Source organism: Corvus moneduloides, chromosome 6 (assembly GCF_009650955.1).
Source record: "Corvus moneduloides isolate bCorMon1 chromosome 6, bCorMon1.pri, whole genome shotgun sequence".
NCBI lineage: Eukaryota > Metazoa > Chordata > Aves > Passeriformes > Corvidae > Corvus > Corvus moneduloides.
This window is the reverse complement of record NC_045481.1, coordinates 26,933,646-26,952,545: the sequence shown is the minus strand read 5'-3', so window position 1 is coordinate 26,952,545 and position 18,900 is coordinate 26,933,646. Positions and strand designations below refer to the sequence as shown.

Below are 18,900 nucleotides of genomic sequence, written 5' to 3'. Positions count from 1 at the left end.
AATGAAAAGTAAATTAAAAGCTATACAATTTTTTCTTAACCAAAACCAGAAACAAAAAAAGAGGGTATGGTAAGGTGCCAGGAACTAGAGCAACCATATGTAACTGTAGACATGAAACATTTCTTAATTGTATCTCTTTGCCAGGATCACTTGTGAAATACACAGTTCCCATTCAGAGGGAAGACTTTAGGGTAAAACCAATCTAATATATGCCTCCAAACAGTGGGTGAACTATCCGAAGTGCCAGAACAGAAACTGCAGAACACACACATAGATGTAAGTCAAAAGAACCCATGAAGCTGGGCAGATACAGACTGGCTGAAAATGCTGGCATTTCAGTGCAACATATGTAGTGTAACAGGCAACACAAAAAGTAGAAATAAAAATGTTCCTGACAAAAAGAGCCAATGAGACAGATTGAATATCACTGTTACCTTTGAAATTAAAATATAGTATCTGAAATCATCGAGAATTTAAGGTTTTAATGAAGAAGTAGATATCCATAATGTGGCTTAAGCAAATATAAAGATTCTCTGTGTTCTAGCAATGCAGAGGGCTGCCAGGCATTCAATTGCTATATTTGCAACTATGCTATTAGATCAATGACTAATTTGATACCAGCTGGATTATGGAGTCAGCTGCAGTGCAACATTGATAAGGAGCAAAATTAGACTGGAAAGATGCAACCAAGCACTGCAGATGTGCAATGAAATCATGATGAAACCAGTGAATAAATGCAGTCAATCAACAAACAACTCCTGAAATAAGAGATGCCATCTCTTAAAGCTTGCTATAGTTGTCTTACAAGAATTCTACTCACCCAAGCTCTGGTTTCAATTGAAAGACAATAATCAAAGCGGTACCTGAAAGAAACAGGAAAGTTACTGTGATTGCTCCCTGGCATTCTAGCTGAATATAACATATGTGAAGAAGATGAGCACTTACATGTAAAATTGAAAATCGCCCAAATCACCCTAGAAAGAAGCTAAAGGGAATTCTGTTAGTCTAGTAAAACTGCTGGAAAATGCAATGTGGCAAAGCAAAGACCATAACCCCACAGAAAGTAATGGATGAAAAATTTACTAGTGGTCAGAAAATCCGGGTGTAAACTGATTCCAAATTCCTTGCACAAAATATCAAAAACCTGGGACATTTTTCAGATTTTTTTCAGGGTAACAGTGCTCACTGTGGTGTCAAAAACATGTTTTGAAACAGTGATCTGAAAGAACAACAAAGACATTGTTCTGCTGTGTATTTTGTCAGGTATCTGTAGGCTCTTATGCTCACCAGTCTGAGGTTCTAGGGGTATTCCAGTGTAACATGGACCTGACACCCTTCCTGTAGTGAGTAGCTGATGGCAATATAAACATAGGAAACAGAAATGTCAAAGAGGAGGCAATCCATAACCAACCCTTAAATAGAAACCTGGACAGGAACATTAATCTAAATGCAGAAAACATGAAAGAATGTGAGTCATCTGTGGGGGGGCATATGTTGATTTTTGAAGGACTTTGCTTCTAGCCATGAGAAACTAGGAGTACCCCAGGAAAACAGGCAGAACAGCTGACAGAAGGAGAGTTCCGTCTTTCACAGAGGCGAACAAATGCTTTTACAAATTTTTTGCACACTTGGCAAAAGCCTATGAATTTCTGCCATGATAAATACAGAGTGACTAGACAAAAAGTTAATCATCAAGAGAAAATAAAAGAGAGGAGGCGGGGAAAGGAGAAGAGGGGCGGGCAAAGCAGCAAGATACCAGTCGTTAAATAGTACAATTATTTGAAGGAACTGGGTGTTAGGAGAAACTCCTGATGATACAGAGCACCTGTAGCTGTTCCTCTATAATTTTTCCTGGCACCATAACAGCAGTGGTGAATGAGTGTAGGGGTAAGTTGGAATGAAAGTAGATTCCTTCCAACAGAGACCCTCAGAGAGCTCTGGTTTCTGAAATCAGTGAAACCAGGAATTTCTGTCTTATCTGGAAGCAACAGTACAACTTGCTCCCTTCTCACGCACATTGCACTTGTCTTCCAGGAGAAGTAATTCCTCATGAGTTATCTGGTGAGCAATAGCTCACCTTTAATACACCACCAGCTGCCTTCAGCTGCAGGCAGACCCACATCCCACCTGGTTTTTCTTCTCAATTCAAGTGCTGAGTTTATCTCTACAAATCAGTGACCAATATGGAGTCCTCCATAAAATCAGATCAACATTTTTAGCAATTTAGCACAGATGCAAAGAGAGAAGAATATAGCTATTTAAAGAAGCATGTTTTCATTTAGTTCAGTTGTGCATATATATGTATATATATACACACACATCTATATATATATGTATTTTGTCTAACAGCACAAATGCTAAATAAATGAGCTTTGCTATTCCTGGCACATTTAAAAGTTACTCAGAGTATTAAATGTTGAGCAACAAAATGTGAATTTCATGGAAAACATTTCTGTTTGGCTCACATTAATTTAATTTAATTCTTCCTGTTAGAAGCCACATTAAACGAGATGCAGAATATTGCTGTCCAATTGCAGCAAGCAACAGCAAGAATTTCCTGTTTTGGGGCGTATATGTGAGGAGATTTTTGCATCTCTTCTAAAAGCCATGCATCCCACAAGCTATATCGTGACTGAAGAACAGAGTACTCTCTCTCTGTCAACTAACCATTTTCATAGACAATGCTTTTTACTGCCATGGTAGGAAATCCTGACTGTGGTGCTGAGGTATGCTCTAATGGTAGCTAAAATTTTCAGATTTACCCCTGTATGTTTAAATAGTGAGGAGAAATATTTCCTGTATTTTATCCAAGTGAATTCATGCCAGAAAATTAATCTTCTACCATTTTCCCCTGTTTCCTTCCCTTCAAGCCAGTCACTAGAAATATATTACTATAATAACTTGCACACCATTCGAAAGCTGTTAGGCTTATGGGTGCCTGTATGTATCATGAACAATTCTGCACTGTCCAAACAGGGAGACCCAGAGTGATGGGAGATCTGATGGTTCAGGCTTTTTGTTTCATTAAATCAACATAGACTCTGTGGATCATACATATGATATTTTTGTGAATTTGATGTAGTGGTCTTGTGAGAAAAGGCTTTTCTATTGATATTTATGGTTTGATAAGGCTAAAAATAGCACAGAACACACAGTCACATGCATTCTGCATTGCACTCTTGTGCTTTCTAAATTCTTCCCTTCAGGAGCATATTGTCCATTTTCCAGGTTCTTCAGAGGCTGCTGCATCTTTGAATTCTCTTTGTAGCTTTTTTTTTTTAGCTTTCTGACTTAATCTGCCATGGCCAGAATTTGCTATCCTAGTCCTGCAGATTTTAACACCAGCAGATTCTGATGGAGTAAATCTCAAAACCATGTTCTGATCTCTAGTTGTTGGGTCACCCAACAGTTGAGGATCTCTCTGAAATTCTGACCTTAGCTCATCTGTTCAGGAATTTCTGCAGCTTGTCCATCCTTATATTTCACATGCCTTCTTTTTGTGAATCTGAATGCACAGTGTGGTCAGTAGCTTGACTGTGTCCTTGCTTTGTATGGCTATATTCGGATCCAGATCTGTGGGCACGGTAGTCTTAGTTCCTACATCCTTCTAAGGAGTGATGCCAGCCAACATATTTTTGTTTAGTCTGTGTTCAAGCTTCCCAGGGAAGCTACTGGAAAACAGTCTTGGATTTTCATATCCAGAGTATCTTCCAGTCATTCCTAGGGAGCTGAACGGTATAGTGTGACAGATTGACCTGCTATGGAACCTTACTTTATAAAGTGGTGTGTAAAAACCCAGGAACTTAGCTACTGTGTGTTTTTCACCCAAGAGAACATTACTTCATCAATTGGCATCCTGACTCAAATAGTGACCACTCTTGGAAAACCTAAAATAAGATGAAGAAACACTCACTTTTATATATACTTACATCAGTTCCAATAGTCTTTAGTTGATGTGGTTTATGCACTTCTTTCATGTTTATCTCTTCTTTGTATGATAGTCTAATTATTAGATTAAAATTGATAATTGGCTGATTTGGCCAGCAGGTGGCCTACTACACTGTGTTGTCAGCATGTGCACTCATGTCCTGAGAAAGGTCTGCAATAATGTTTATTCGGATTTCCGATGTACAGTGGTGTTATTCCATGAGAGCAAATGTGGCATTTGTAATCTGAACGTGGTCTTCTTTATTGTACCACCATATTATTCTTTTTTATTGTAAGTGTAAATGTATTCATACTAGTGGGACTTTTTCAAGCCTATGAAATGCTGGAAAATTAAAAACATATATAATGTCCCTAAAGACATTTTTGTACCTTTTTCTTAAGAGCTTAATAGCTTTACCAAAGGACAGTTAACTTCTGCTTCTGCCATTTCTTCCACACTTTATTAAAGAAAAAAAGAATAAAATCAATGCAATGGCAAGTCTTCAAACATCAGTACCAAATGCCAATCACCAATGAGCTGTAAAAATTAACTTTAATAGGGTTAATGTAGTGCTAGTGTAGTAATTTAATGTACAAAAGCTCTATGGCCTGTTCTAAAATATGTATTAATTTCATTTCTTTAGACTTCAGTTCTATAGCTACATATTGTACCTCTAGCAAAATGGCAAACAAAATGGCCTGAAAGAGTTGACTTAGACATAGATTTGAAAAAAGGTAACCTAGTAGTGTTAAGAATGTGGTGTATTCAACAAGGTATGCTTTTTTATTTTTAGAATTGTTACTAATTGTAAAATGATTGCTAAGACAGGAAATACAGCCACTTAAACTAAGAAGTGAGACCACTTTATTTATGTCACTGAGGTGCAGATACCATTGACAAAGGTTCTGTCACCATAAAAATCAGTCACATATTTTGCTGATATTCTCAGTAGAATATAGTCCTTAAAATTTTTGAAAAACATAGACTAGGCAGTGGAATCTTGTTCTTTGTCCATCGTCCTTTTCTCATTTGTTTTCTTACATTTTTCCATCTTTCTTTGGGACTACCAAATTCTCTACACATATTCCCATAACAAACATCTATTAAACAGACAGCAGTTAAAGTTGAAGACATCAACACACATTACTGTAAGCATATATCTTCTTTTAATGGCCACAGATCTTTTCAATTTGTGTTTGAACAGCCAGGCAGCTATCGTGGCATGCATGGTTACCAGAAAAGGCCTTCCACAAAACAGGACCAGAATCTCTTGAGAGAATGCCAGAAGGACAAAAGTTTATATCTGCCCTAGTCTTCACTATAGCTGAAGTACATTCAAAATATCCTAAATTTGCTTCATATTATATTACTTCACTACTGGTTTTGTGTCCTGGCATTTCCTGCTGCTGCAGTCTTTTGAAGCATTTGTTTTCTCTCAGATATATGCATATCTTTTCCCATTTTCAAGACATGTCCTGTTTCATCTTAAGTAGAATTCAGACATTAAAATAGCAATAACTTAGGAGTGTCTATATCCACTGACATGAACTTGTGGTGTTCTTTTTCTGAAATCAATTTCTACAGTTTTGTTGCAATATCTTTACAGAAATAATCTCTTTTTTTTTAATTGCCTTAAGAGAGATTCTATTAATATGCAGGTGTTATGCTGTGTGCTGATTTCAGAGAAGCTCATTACAAAGTGCTAAACACAGAGGGGCAGATTCCCTGGTCTGTCAAGATCACTTCACGTTCAACTTTGCAATTTCCAAAGTGAATCTAGAGCAGTTGATAGTGCACATTAGAAAATACTCACCTTGTGGGTGAAACTCTCATTGATATAATCAACTTGACCTGCTGCTATGTTCTTTTTTCTCCTACTCCCTATCCTCCTTTACAGCATGAATAGCAGCAGCAAACAATCTTTAAGTGAATGGGGAGAGTCCAACAAGTAAAAGCCAAAATGGAAGTACAGGCGATGTTGTCCATAAGCACAAATTAAGTCTAAACCCATTGTTTTTCATTTATATCAGGGTCAGTTATCAAAAATTTGCTTGCTGACAACCCTAGGAAGAACCAAGCACCTTAAAAATCTCCAAAATGTGTGTATTTGAGTTTACTAGCCTCTGCAAAAATAGTTAATCTTCTCTACGTTTTGGTTCTATAAATTGTAATCCCAGAAACATCAAACAGACATAACTCAAGATCAGTGCAAGTCATCTGTTTTCATGTTTGATTCCTGTAGTAACTTCATGCTTTCACAGACATTCAAGCCATTGGCAAAGGTATAAGAAGATAAAAGAGCTGGAAGTTAAAAGTAAACATATTCAACCTAAAAATGAGCCATGCATTTCCTAACAGTGAAAGAAGCTAGTTGTTTATCATTTTACCAAGGAATTCCCTGAATTTACCATTATTTGTATCTTTAAGTCAGGGACAGATGCAATAACAAAAGATTTTCTCCAAGCCAGAAATTTGGGAGCTTAATATAGGCAGAGAAGATAAGATTAGGGTGCATTTTATACAAGTGGGGAGGTTAGATTATGAAAATTTCTTGAACTTCAGATCTGTGAATCAACCAGGGTTTTGTCAGAGAATATTTTGGCAGAATGCCATTAGAGATAAGAAGAAGCTTTCAGCTTCCATCGTGCCAGCAAATAGCAGAGTTCACATACAGCAGCACCATAAATCTTTGAGAACAGACACCTGAAGTGAGGGAAATAGAAAGAAACAGAGGGAAAATTTCTTTTGTTTCTGTCTCAATAGTTGTTCAGTCACAAAATGAGTTCACTGTCACTGCATTCTTGTATTTTTTTAAGAGCAACTATTAGTGTTCCTAAATATCTTTGAGAATGTAAGATTTCTTGTGTGTAGAGCTGAGGTATTTTCTGCAGTGACTAAAATGTACCGTAAGTGCTATAGCTAATTTTTTTTTCAGTCTAATGTGAAACAAAGAGTGTTAAGTAGTTCTGACCTCAGACAACATAGTCTCTTGGACAGAATAGTGAAGTGACTATTGAAAGACTTGTGTTCCCACATCAGAGATCTTCCCTGAGACTGTACATGAAGTCTCTCTCTGCCTCAGTTTCTCATTTTAAATTGAAAATGATATTTCTCTACCTCACATGTCCATTACAAGTCTGCAATTCACTGGAGCATAGCAAGCTTGAGCCTGTAAAAGGCTGCATTAGGCACACCCATGCTGGTGGTCATTTGAAAGAGGCAAAGTATCTCTCCTAGGCACAGTTGCTGTTAGGGATAAAGAGAGAATTGCTTTCAGCATGTCCTGAATTGTTTAGTTTCCAACATTTCTACACAGACTTGAAGTTCATAGTCACATTTCATTCCATCACGGTGTAACAGGGGCATATTTCTCTTTCTGATGGTGTATAAGCATACTCCACATGCTCCTTGGAAGGTACAGAGGTCTTAAAGAACAAGCCCAGTGCCACATGCAGGTAGCCAGAAGCAGGATTTTTTTGTCTTTTTCCATTTTCCCATTATATGTGTGATAGTTCCTCTCATATTTATTGCTTCAGTTTTGTCTGTCTTAAATTATTTAAAATATTAAAATATTATTACATTCAGAAATTCAATTTTTATAAATGAACTCAGAGTCTAATTTTCTAAGACTCTGGAGGTTAAAAAAAGATCGTACAATTTATCATGTATATTAGCTTTTAGGAACGATGGCCACTGATATAGTCCTTTACATATTATTCAGCAAATAGTGTTGTTAATGTTCTAGAATTCTAGAATATATCTTGGAAAAAGTTCTTTCGCCTTCAAGATTGTCTGGCTCTTGCTGAAGAAACATAGAGTTGTGCTGTTTTGATCACCAGTGAGGAAGATGGAAAGCATCTGTGTTAAATACTCACAGGTCTGTCAGAGTGTCATCAGCTTCAGATATTCTGAAGAAGTCTAGTTCTTAGTTCTTGCTGCTCAGTCATCTTTTTATGCTTAGTTTGTTTCAGGGACTATTGAACTTCCTATTGATAAGGCCAAAAATGATCATTGCTATAGCATTTGCTATCAAAGCTGTTAATAACATAAAAACTGAAATATTTTCTTCTAATTTAAAATAATCCAATGACATTTGGGAGGTGTACAACTTCTTGCCAGCTCTTCTAATTTAAAACATTATCTGTTCGAGGAAAACATATGTTAGAAATTTTTAATTCAGTGATAGGAAAGGCACTAATGAAATATGCATGTATGAATTTTGTATTGCATAAGTTTCCTCTTTCTTGAAATATGATTAAAAGCCAAGCATCTGGATTATGTTTAAAAAGCTTGAATTTCCAGTTTTCACAGAGATTTAGTCTATTTTGACACTGTACACTTAGCCTTAACATTTTCAGCATGCTGTTAACATTACTTGATATTGTAAAAAAAAAAAAAAGTTCAGGTTTAAACAAAGTTGGACTTCTATTGCTAAAAATGTTTTCTGAAATAGCTTTTTCTGCAGCATTCACACAGCCATGCTTTAGGCTGTGTCAGCAGTTCTATTATATATTTGCTCTTGAGAGCAGTTTGTATTTGATCATAAAAATGACATTAGAAATTGAGAGTATTTTTTCTTTTGTATAAAAGTACTATGTTTTTTCCTAGAGTAATATTAAAAAAGAAATACTGAGTTCTTAACACCTTATAAAATTCTTCTAAAATGAGATTAGTCCACTGTAAGTACTGATAATGTTGAGGGGGGGGGGTCAAATTTCTCTTTTTGTTTTAATAATGTTTACTGGAAAAGTGAATTGCTATTATTTGCTATGTCTCTTGAAAGGTTCAGAGTATGGCTCTCTGCAGATGATCATAAGCAGTTAGCTATAAGACTTACTTTTTAACATGCTTTAGATTTGATACCACTGTAATGATATTGCTGTAACAGGAATTGCACTGTGTGCCAGTGTTTTAGATAGTGAAGATATTTTAGCACTCCTTGTGGATCTGCTGCATGTGCCAACTTTGACATAGCACAAGGGACATTATAAGAAAAAGATCAAATAGCACATTTTAAAAACTATAGCTTTCACTTTATTTAATACAGTACAGGATGTACATTTAAAATAAAAACTACATTTTTCATTATAACTGTAAGACAAATTGAGAAATCTGCTGTCAACACCCTTTCCAATCAGCCCCTAGATGGGCTGTCAAGCAGGTGTAAGTTCTGTTGTGTAGGAAAAAGTTCAATTACTTTTAAAATCATGTTGTAACTCGATACTTCAGGTAGTGAGAACCGAGATCCACATGTTCTGAAGTTAGAGTATGAACAAGCTAGATGCAATGTTTTTCTGATCTTGACTTGAGGTTGCTCACCAGCCTGCAAAGACTGTAGGGCTATTGTCACAGGCCAGGGATGACTTTCTTTTCTCACAGTTGACAAGGTCTAGTTATTTGCATTACTAAAGCCACTGTGCCCTAAGTGGTGGGTGTACTTATCTTTGTGGAATTACATGTTCCTTGGTGGAGACTGAGTTCTGCCTCTGTTGATCCAAGGAGCTTCAATTTCCATTTGGATCTTTTTCCAGTGGGCAACCTCTTCTGCCATGAAAAAGTATAGCAAACAGGTAAGAAGATGAGGATCCAGAGATATTCTACCCCAAACACATCCCAGTAGTGTTGCTAGAAGAACAAATAATTTATGTGTAGATTTTCAGCCAAGCTTCTCTCATGGAAGGCTATTACTGATCACCATTAGCATTCTAGCTGGGTAACAATGGAATAAGGACTTCAGAAGAGCCAGTCTGTGAAAGATAAATGCACAAGAACATCCGTTTCAAAACAGACTGATGCCTGTAAAGCACAACCTGACAATAGTAGGTGCATTTGGAATTAAATCTTTGTGTAGAGGAGTTCCAATTTTATGTTTCATGCATACTGCAACAGCAGGCATAGCTTAGCAGAAGAGAGAATAACAGGTTATAAATGATTTTCTTTGAATATCTTCAAAAAATCTCCATAATCTTACAATGTTGTATTTTATTTTGTAAAAATGTAAATGTAAAAGTGTATCTGTATCAGATTTCAAGAATATCCAGCCAAGTATGGAGCTGCAACTACACCTTTTTGTTTCCAGGCTGAACATTTTCTCCACCTTCAAACACATTTTCTACTCAATAATGGACTAACTGTAGTAATACAGCAGTATTTTGGAATCTCCCTTACTCTGTGGAGTTTTCTGTCCCTCAAAAAAATACACCTGAGCATTAACCCAGCAGTATTGTATCTACTAATCTCTAAAGAGCACCATTTTTTATTTATTTAGTATCAATTCTCCAGGCAACTACATAAATGTAAACTTAGCTAAATCAATGTCTAATATGTTAAGCATATTAGACATATAAGGCATATAAGTCTATTTGTTGCATCTGTATTTGTCTGTAACAGAAGTCACATCTCTGGTGCAAAGTGTGAAAACAAACACAAAACCAACAGCATTGTTGCAAGCAATGCAAGACCAATGTCAGAAATTCCTTCATAAGTCAGCCAAAGATCCCAGTAAAACACATGGTTTACAAGATCGATAGGTTGTTAAACATGAAGTGTACCAACTCTGTGGCCTTACCTGAACTGACCTATAACCTGTGCACCATGTTCTAACATCGTCTGCCAGGGTTTACCTTTATTTGTAGATCAGTGGCCATCTCGGGTCTAGTGGGCTCTTATGTACCTGGTACTGGATTCCCCTCGCCATATGAATTCAAACAACTGTATTTTGGCTATGTGTTCTCAGAATTTAATTATATTTAAAAACTGGTTAATAGTGTAGTAAATAACTGGTATTGCTACAAATTTGCATTCTGAAGGCAGTGGGATTGAATTTCAATGCAAGTTGACATTCAATTACAGTTTCCATATATCTAGTGAATAAGCCAGTTCTTGGCTGCTATATTAAGGTGGATGTCTTCCTGCTAAACTGAACACTGTGCAAGACAGGCCAAATGCATAATAAAGCCAAATCAAGGCTTAATATACCCACTCAAATTTTTATTGTTTGTATAAAGTAGTAAGCTTGCAGAACAAACTCAGGGATGTGGTTATAAAAAATTTAAATAATCAATATTTGAACAAAATTCCACTATATTTAGAGTAATGAATCTTTAAAAAAAAAAAAAAATCCCAAAACAACCAAGCCTTTAAAACTTCTTACTGAATTATTGCTATCGGCCAGTAGATCCGTGGGGCTTGTTCGGCTAAAAGCCACAACAGACTTTGTAATGCAATGATGTAATCTTGGCTTTGTGTCATTTATATTCAACCTAAAAAACCAATTTTCCTGAATAGACAGGCTGACAACAATATTGTTCGGTGTTGGTTTTTATTTGGATTGTTTCCAAATGATTCATATGCCTCCACAGCAACACCCCATGCTTGAGTTTTTACTCTGAATTACGAAGTTTCCCCTTTTTCCTCGTGTTTTATTTTGCTTTTAAAGTCCCAGTTATGTTTGTGAAACTAACCAGCTCGGCCACAAAATTAGGATGTATCTTGCAGAGTGCATTCATTTTACTTTTTGCATATTTTTCCCGAGGTCATGTCAAGGTTAGTTTGAATTCCATCCTACATTAAGACTTCTTTCACAGCTATTTAGCTCTGCAGCCTGCGCCCCGCTGGGGTCTGCCCCTTGGGCACGTCAAAGCTTCAGACCTGACAAATCACACACAGATGAAGCTGTACAGTTTTTTAAACAGTTTCATCACTAACGTGGGGGTTTTTTTTTGGGGTTGAGGTTTTTTTTTCTTACACTACAATTCTCCCCTCCCCCACCCCCACTCCCCCACTGGAGTTTATTCTCTGAATTGCAATATCCTGAAGACTGATTTCCATATGGAAAATTCCCTTGCTCAGGCGAGTTGTAAAATAGAAATGGCGTTGTATAGTATATGCCACTCACAGATCCCCAGAAACTGAAAGCACTGCAGATCCTCTTTAATAACAAACTATAGCTCCTTGTCTAATATCTCTAATCATACTGTTAATACCTATTTGCACAGAAGAGCCTAAAACTATAAAGGCTGGTAAATACTAAAAAATTGTCATCCATACTCTGAACCTGTTAGTTATCCAGGAGAGCTGTTAGTCGTTCACAGGAATAAACTTCTGTCATCTTTGGGATTACTCAGATGAGTAAATGTTCATCGGTGTCAAGAAATGACGTTGTGCTTCAGCAGCAATCCTTAAGGGACTTGGGAAATTTTAAGTGGGTGTATGTGTGTGTGTATATATATAATTAACTTCGCAACTATCTGCAGGGCTTTCACCACCTACGTTTATGCACAGACAGACAGACCCACACACTCCCCATGTAAATGTTGCTGCATAAAAAGTGGTTTGAAATATATAATGTAGTTTGCAGGTTAAAATACACTTTCTAAAATTCTTAACTGTAGACTGCTATCTGTTTTTTAGCATTTTGTGAAACTAATGGTGCAACACCATTTCCTGTTTAATTGATGAAGTTAAAATGCCTGGCTGCTAATGAGTGTATTAGCAAACAATATACCCTTAACAAGCTTAAGCAGCTCAGGATTTTAAAAAGCAGCTTACTGTCCTCCTCATTTTTATAAGACAAAATGTACTGCCTTCCACAAATTGCTTGATCGACTGATGAAGTACTATAATTATAGTTGTATTGCAGTTTTGACAAAGCCACAATAACAGATTGTAGTTTAGTCCCCACTCTGAGCACACAACTCTTTGCATTACAAAACCCAGTTTTACTGGTCTAATTCTTTGAGAGAACAAAAGGCACCTGGAGATGTTAACTATATACTAAAAGAAAACTTGGAATCTAGGAAATAATAATATTGAAGCATGACTTTTCTTCTCACAGTTAGTTCATTGGGAATGGTATCTAATGAAGAGTTGTCTAAAGGCTTGCTTGTTTGGAACTAATTAAAGACAGATATCCTAAATAGAAAAAGGATCATGTGAATTACATTAGGTGTCTGGAGACTTGTTATTCTTTTGGTACTCTGAGTAGATTGTGGAAGTTGTTAGGGATTCAAGAAATAAGGCAAGCTAATAAAAAGTTCTATTTTTCTGGTTATTGGCCAACTATTGTATTTTTGTTTGCAATAAGATTTGTGCCAACAGGCTAGGGGCTTGAATAAAACATTTAAACATTTGTGCATTAACACATTATGGTGAAAAGAGAGTCTTGTGCTTTCACTCAGTGCATTTCAGCCTTCAATTAATGTGAAAGCACTACAATGCCTATGCAACTTCTCTTGCCTAGTGGTGCACCATTTATCATTGCAGTTTTACATTGACCTTGACACCCACTTCATTAGAATAAAGATTGTCTACCATTTAGGTTACATTGTTCCTCTGCACAGAGACCCCATGCAAATTTCTGTTCAGATAGAAGAGCTGTGAGCCTGTCAGAGGTCATCTGCATTAAATGATTGCAGCTATTTTCCAACTGCTTCTTTTCATTCTACTCAATTCAGGCTAGGAGGATCAATCAAGCCCTCTGCCTGAAACAGTGGGACTGCTGGGAATATAACTGTTTTTGGTAGTAGTGGATATGCCCTAAACAGTATTAAATATTTAATATAAATTCATTAAAGGGCACACAAAGTCTTCAAAAAGATATTACATATATAGTAAAATTTCAAGTGTTGGGATCACTTTTCTTTAAAAAAAGGCAGAACAATGGATACCAACTGCATAATTTTTTAATGCAGGTAAAATTCAGTTCATGAAGTTGCTTAATATTTCTTTCAATGTGTTTATTTCTCAAGCTGCCACAGAAGGAAATGCATAGCAGAAGTGTAATCTGCATTTGCTACTTTCTGAAACAAAAAAACCCCAAGGTGTCTGTAGGGTTTTAAGACAAAAGTGCTAAGATTTGTTTTGTTTTATAGACGTGCACCCATATGCACATGCACTCTCACACAAATACATGTTGTGCTGTTGTGCTTATTTGTGAGGGAAAAAGGCAAATGGAAATAAGTTAGCACTCTCCTTCTTGAGTTTTCCGAGTGATATAATTGGAATTAAATTATTAATGGGAGATACTTAAAAAAGATTGTTTTATGATCTTCTATTACAGAATTTGCAATTCATTTTAATATTTGTAGTTTGATTTATATCAAAGATAATGCAATCTATGTCCAATTAACAATACATAGCCAATGTAATATGATTTCCAGATCATGCAAATGGAATAAACTAGAAGAGGAAAAACTGATTCTTAACCTCAGATGTAATTTGCTATGTGAGTTCTGGCAATTTTAAATGACATTGCACTTTTTAATTTTTCCAAAGGCTCAGCAGCAAATTTATCCCAATCAAGAAAGCCTATTATTAATTTACAAGGACAATTGTAGGAGTCTTTATAATTTCTCTGTGCAATTATTTGCCATAAATTGCTAATAGAGAAATACATGAAGTTCGCAAGAAACAGAAACTGCTATTCATCTAGACAGATTGCACTGCCCAGATCTTGAATGTTGTCCAGAGGTTCTAGTGCTATTGACAACATAAGAAATATAACCAAGCTTCTGGACAGTTTCTAAAATGTTTCACACTGATAGTGCCAAAAAGGTAGAAGCATTAAGAGCTATTGTGAAGGGTAGGCTGGCCTCTAGCAGATTCCTTCACTTTGCTTGTATACAGCTGAGCTTTGGACCCTGGACTTTGGAATAAAAAGACTCTTTGTTCACCCCTGAATGGCATTAGGCATGGGCTTCCTAAGGGGCCACCATGAAGCCTAGCATGAAGAGTGCAAACATTATCCAGAAAGCAAAGTGAGAATGTGTGTGAAGAGATGATGGACAAATATTGCTAGATATGCATATATATCTATATATCTATATATATGTATCTATTACATATTTGGTGAATTTGCTTGCAGAATATTCTTTACTCAATTTTATGCACGCAGTATATTTTGCAAATGTGAGCCACTGCTGACTGTGCATGCACATGCAGACACCGAGGGTATGTGTCTGTACTTATTGGTGTCTGCTGCAGTCAAAACACCCTAAAAGGCAAAATTTAAAGTTTAGAATTTCAATGCAGGTAAAACTAAGGTTGCAGCTCACTCCATTCCGATCTCGGTTGTATATCCTACGGTGCCATCTGACTGAAGATACTTTGGTAGCCTGTGAATGATGGAATGCTGAACATCTACAAAGAGCACACCCTTATTCCAGTAATGGAGAAAGTTCATTGGCTTAATTCTTCTGTACTTCGTAGCCATAGCTCCACTGTGTGTTCAGTATGTCTGGTCTCTTTTCACTATAACCAACAGAAGCACCATACAAAAGTCTTACAATGGATGTCTTAATCTCTCTGTGTGCTTTTAGAGCATTATTTTGAATTCCATCATGCAGGCTTTTTTTTTTCTTTTCTCTTCTGAAGTTTTATTACAACAACAGAATTCCCAGGGAGCTTTAGGGGCAAGGTTCGCATAATATTGCCCTAATGTTTTGCTCAAGGGGTGGAATCTGCTGATCTCCTGATCATCTTTTTGTGGTGTTTCTCTTTCTGAAACATGCAGTGCACAGTCTTACAGAGTTGTTAACTGTGTACAGATTTTTTTATTGTTTACCAGACAGTGCACATCTACAAACCTTTCATGATGATTTCTTTCTCTGACCTCTCAGTGACTAGGCATCTTGTTCCTTAACACTGAGGGAGACTGAAAAATGCTTGAGTTGCTCAATGTGTGCCTTCTATACCAGTTTCAAAATGGCTTATTCTTCTGGTTTCCATGGTGACAATTAACACTGTTACAAGGCATTGTTCCAGTCTCCATTTGGACAGAAATTTCGGGTGTGATTTTTCACACGAAAAATGTTTTATATAATTTTTTTAAGGAAAAAAAAGAAAAAAGAAAAAAAAGAAAAGGCGCAGTTTAGTATAAAGTGTCAAAAAATATGTCTCAATCAGCCTGCCTGGATTTCTTAGAATGTTTTTATCAGGGGAAGTAAGGTTTTAACTTGCTTTGTTTTGGAATTCAACTTCTTTGGCTTCAATATTTTTGCCGAACTTATTAATGGATAAATGCTACTGCATTTATTTTAATTCCTTTCTTTGTCTTTTGAGAAATATTGATTGTATTGAGAGAGAAGGAATAAAAGGCCAAATCCTTTAACTTACATAACAATGTTTTCGATTTCTTTTGAGTGGCCTTGGGAACACAAAACCAGGCACACATGCACACAGCTAATCATGCCGTAAATATTTTGCGGTTTTTCCAGTATGTTGTTGTTTGGGGTTTTTTTCCCAGTTTATATGACAGGTGTTGTGGGAAATTAAATATTACCCATGTATTTATTATTGTGGCTATTGCAAGAAACCTGTGACCTTAACTTCCTTAATCTCATTTTTGGCTATTAAACAGGAATCTATATCATAACATCCACAGACTGTCACAATGGAGCAGTCTTTGCTCACTTAAAGCTGAGGAAAGAATGAATCAGATTAAATTATCTTCTCACCACAGGATTAAGTAGTCCTACCAGACCAGGGTTGTGCAGCACTGATAGAGCTGGTAGCTAATTTTTCCATGCAACTGCTCAGGGTGTAGGTGTTTAATGGATTAAAAAATAGCATTAACAATAGCATCTTGTGCTATCAGTTCTCAAACTGTACCTCCTGTACATTAAACTCTTCCCTTAACTTAAAATATGCACTGCATTTTAAATATCCAGGAGTGAAACAATTCTGACTCTCAGTCATATACCAACACATCTGATAATCAACTGAATTCTCTCATCTTTTACTGTTACTGTATAATGCGTTTTCTATCAATCAGCACTTTCATCATGCTTGTTTATACAGTAGGTTACATGGTGACAAAGCACGTACATAAAATCTAGCTTATTTAGTTTTTAATGTAATAACCTTTTATAACATCTGTCACACTGTTTGGATTATGCAGCACTGAATTATTTTATCTAGTCCAAAATTAAATGAAATTACTTCTGTTTCTAAGTTAACAAGAGCATTTTAGTTATGAAACATGCAGTGTATTTTGTTTCATCAGTCCTGCACTGCCCAGGAGCATCCCCAGCCCCAGCCCAGGCAGCAGCAAGTGCCAGCCTAGAGCAGGTGATGAGCACTAACTAGCTGTGCCTGCACCAGTGACACACAGCTAGAGGACTCCCTCAGTCTATTAATTCACTTGACAAAAGAAAGGGAGTTGCGCATACTGGATTTCAGTGCCTAGCAAATTGGACTCTGGATTCCCTTTGATATTACATGTACTTATGGAAATAATTATGCAAATCCTTTTCGGCTATATCATCTTTAAATAGAAATCAGATTACATAAAGAAGATTGTAATCTCCTCCAGCAGCCATTCTAGCCGAGAAGGCAATAAAACAGGACCAGGAATCATACTTGTTGAACACATCAGTTGAATAAAATGGTGTTGCCTCTTGGCAGGTCCAGCCCTAATGCCCAACCTGGTAGGTATTGCCTATGGTTGTACATGTCTCAAACCTCAGCCACAGCACACCGAGTGTCAAAAGGCAAGTTCTTGATAAACAATTCCTTGGGTTTTACCATGCATATTCATGCAATTTTGGATACGCAGACACCTGATCAGTGTTCATTAATAATGAGAAATGGTTTAAATCACCTCATTTAAAACATTTGCTCTATGATCTACAAATGACTAATATTTGCTGAAGTTTACATAATACAAATGATGTGCATGTGTTGTGTAAATGAGAGATTAAAATATGAAACTAACAATATGCAAACATATGCATGGAAATGCTGAGAACCTGTTAGCTGAAACAGTGATTTCACACCTTTATTATTTTCTTTAAGCTGTCTGCAATTGTATTTTTGCTTTGTTTTCCTACAGAGCATGCTCTTGGATCTGGCAAAGGAACCCATGTTTTAAACATTCCTTATTCCAGTTTAATTTTTGTATTTAGCCCAGTTATTAACATTTTCAGTATGAGCTGTAATAGCAGTTTTCTTGGGTGAATTTGAAGCAAAGAAAGCTTAATGTTTAGGAAGCAATTCTCTAATAGGTTTGCATAATTTATGTATGTTTTGTAAACACCTTTGCGAGAATATGTGCTAAACTCTCCTCTTTAAGTAAAAAGCACTTTTTTGGCCATATCAGAAGTTCCATCTCAATAAGTCTTTTCATACTTAATTAGCTTAACTATATGGAGGGTATGTATATGTGGGTGCCTGTGTGTTAATTTATTTTTTTTAATTTACTATATCAACTATGAAAACATAATTAACCACTATAGTAACTATTATATTTAATAGTTAATTCAAGTTTTCAGATAATACATTTTTAAAAAAAATACTTATTTGCCAATGTGTCTGTAGATTAGAATACATTTCTACAGACTATATAAATAATATAGACCTAAATATTTAGAAAGTCCTATGAAAGAATTTCTGAAAGAAGCTTCCAGTTTTATACCTGTTTTCTCTGTCCTTTTTTTCTTTTTTAACAATAAATAACAGTGCATGAAATAGAAGGTATTTTCAACTTGAAGAAACTATTGGACTGTATTAACATTGTGTCTGTTCTCATTTGTGGGCCAGTTCACTGCTCCTGTTGGTTGATGCAATAAAAATCAAGTTACTGGTATTGTGTTTTAAGGGAGCTATGTCTACTTGTTTTTCGAAGGTCAAACTTCTCACATTTTCAGGCCCATGTATGACACAGAAACCACAATGAGAGAGAGAATAAATAAACTCTAGAGGAAACATAAGTATGAAATTATTTCCTCGGGGTTTTTTGTTTCATTTTGGTTTGTTTCCCATGAAGAACCTCAGTGTTATTTGCTGAAGTAGCATATTTTAAAAATAAGATACCACTAACCTGAATGAGACAAAGGTAGATTGAGATTCAGATGGGAGAGTGTTAGTGAATACTGTTGTACAGGTGAATATTGTGAGAGACTGAATATTACTATCTGTAATCAGTTGATAACTGCCTGAATAGATGTGTCACCCAGAAGTCGACATGCTTGGTA

General features: G+C 36.2%; 1 protein-coding gene across 4 annotated transcripts in view; it reads left to right on the top strand.

The window, feature by feature from the left end:
• AKAP6 (A-kinase anchoring protein 6) overlaps nucleotides 1-18,900 on the top strand; it is a 274,206-nt gene that overhangs the window by 201,759 nt on the left and 53,547 nt on the right. The gene's annotated exons all lie outside the window — the stretch shown is intronic.